The following is a 2772-nucleotide window of genomic DNA, read 5'->3' as shown; positions in this document are numbered from 1 at the left end:
GCCCAGCATGGCTCCCTTCCTTCTCTGTGTGTCCTCCAGAACCAGAACCCCAAATCCAGCCCTTCATTCATCCTCATCTGGGTGCTCAGCACATCCTCCTCTCTTTTCCCTCTCCTCCAGAGCCAGAATCCCAAATCCAGCCCTTCATCCTCATCTGGGTGCTCAGCATGGCTCCCTTCCTTTACACTCTCTTCTCCAGGGGAGAACCAGAATCCCAAATCCAACCCTTCATCCTCATCTGGGAGCCCAGCACATCCTCCTCCCTTTTCCCTGTCTCCATCATACCCAGAATCCCAAATCCAGCTCTTCATCCTCACCTGGGTGCCCAGCATGGTTCCCTTCCTTCTCTGTGTGTCCTCCAGAGCCAGAACCCCAAATCCAGCTCTTCATCCTCATCTGGGAGCCCAGCACATCCCCATCCCTTTTCCCTCTCTCCTCCAGAGAATCCCAAATCCTCCAGCAAGCTCTGCTGGAAGCAGGGAAAAGCTTCCACAGGTGGGATTTTTGGGGCTGTCTCATCTCTCGAGGCGCGGTGGCACCTCCAAAATCAGCCAGAGCTACCCTGGTGCACCATTTCTGCCGCTCAGGAGCCTCGCAACAGGTCCCACGCTGGCTTTGAGCTGGCTTTGAGCTTCGTGCCGTGGCAGAAACGAGGGCACATTTGTGTCTGAATTGCTGCCAGCCTCCGAATCGCTGTTCCCTCTCAGCCGTCAGCACCCTTCCTCCGCTCGGCAAGGAGCTGATAATGGCTTGTTTGTGCCTTCCCCACGCCGGGAAAAGGGCTGGGAGCAGGCTGGGATGGGAGCAGGCGTGCGGCAGGAGCTGTCAGGCTTCCCCTCCTGGCAGACAGCAATAATTAGTGGCTGGAGGCAGCGCCTCTGTCTCGGTGCAGAATGAGTTGTTTTGCTCCTCGCCCCGAAGGGAAATCTCTGCGTGGGACTCTGATCTGGGAGATCCCTTCCTCACCTGGAGTTTTCCCTTTTCCCTCCCCTCTGGCTTGGGTTGGTGCAGGATTGAGCTGAAACCGGGGGACACCGGCTGCTCTCTGCTCGGGGATTGCTGCCGGTGGGAGATGTGTGCCATGATTTATTTATCCATCCATATTTTTCCCTACATCCCCGAGGGTTTGTGGAATGCCTTGGATTCCTGGAACAGAGGCTGGACAGAGTTCAAGTGGGTATTTATTAAAGGCCTGTGACAGATACACCTTGGGCAGTGCAGGAGCCTCGCTCCACCCGGGATGGACACAGCCACGAGATTTTCAGGCAGATTTAAGCTTGGTCTATTTGCATATCAGGGGGTTAATTGTCCAATTAACAGCTTCGGGTGATGAAGTCGCAATCCCCCAGTTGGATTCACTTTTGGTTTACACTTTTCAGGCCTGAGGCTGCGCTGATGATCTTGGTTGTCAGGCCTGGAAGGATTGTTTTGTCTGTGATGAGCCCAGCCCTCTGTGTGGAGCTCAGAGTCATACACTAACCCAGCACAGGGATCAGTGAAAAATAAAAACACTGAAATAAAGCACTGAAAAATAAAAAGCTCAAACTTAAGGCATCAGCTGGATGGGAGGGGAGTGCAGGGCAGGGCTTTGCAGAGCTCCATCTCCGCTCCCTCCAGGAGCTTCGCTTCCCGCTGCTCTGTTGTGTGGGATGGCTGGATCTGAAAATAGCCCCCTTCCCTGCTGGCACTGGGATGTGCTTTCTTCCCAGTCTGCCGTGTGTTCAATCTGGTTTTTCGTGGTAACGATGGGGAAGGGGTGGGATGAACACCACGGAATTGGCTGGCGGCTCAGAGCCCAGCGGGGATGTGGCAGCACTTTGGGCAGTGCTGTGTGTCCTGCTGCACGCAGGGAATGGGGAATCCCAGGGCTGGGTCCCTTTCCTGAGCCTGGCCCCTGCTCCCAGCCAGCAGGGAAGTTTTTCCAGCAGCATTCTGAGTTGGCCTGCCGGAGGTTTTGGTGCTGGGAACAGCCCCCAGAGCTGTCTCAGAGCCAAACCCCGCTGCTGCCAGCGCTGTCTGCCTCCCTCTCCAGCACCACCTGCTTGGCACAGCAGGCATGGGAACAGCTGGAATGGAATTGTTTCCTAAATCCAGGCTGGTAACAGAGTTCAGTGAGATGGGGCAGCGAGGAGTCCCTGGGAGGGGATGGCACCGGGGCTGTCCTCGGGAAAAGCAGCTCAGAAACCTCCTGACCTGCTCTTGATTCTGGCACAGCCCTGTCAGCGACTGGATCAGGGCAGCCAGACACAGACCAGAGGCGGTTCTTTTTCATGATTATTATGATATTATTATTATTTTTCACGCTGCCACCGCTGGGTGCTGCAGCGCGAGCCCGTCTGTACAATAGTAGCTGAACATTCATTCTTCTGCTTCCCCGGGCTCCTGTGGCTGCCACACATGACTAAGGAGCAAAAACAATCTAGTGAGTGACTCATCCCTCCAGGGAAGGTGGGATGGGAGCAGCAGGAGACAGCCAGCATGGAAACGGCATCCGCGGGGAGCTGGGCTGGGCTGCACCAAAGGCTTTGGTCATGCCGGTTTGTAGCAGGAATCTTCAAGAAATCAGAGCGTTTTCTCAGCGAGGTGATTAAGTTAAAACAGAAAATCTGCTGGTTCTTGGCCCCTGGGTTCGTGTGGATTCTCAGCTGGTCGGTGTCTCAGGAGGAGCAGGTGGGCAGTGCTGGGTCTAGAAATGAGTGGTCCAGCTCTTCATCCTCATCTGGGAGCCCTGCATGGCTCCCTTCCTTCTCTGTGTGTCCTCCAGAGCCAGAA

Source organism: Parus major, unplaced genomic scaffold, assembly GCF_001522545.3.
Source record: "Parus major isolate Abel unplaced genomic scaffold, Parus_major1.1 Scaffold335, whole genome shotgun sequence".
NCBI classification, from domain to species: Eukaryota; Metazoa; Chordata; class Aves; order Passeriformes; family Paridae; genus Parus; species Parus major.
Note: the sequence above shows the minus strand (reverse complement) of the source record.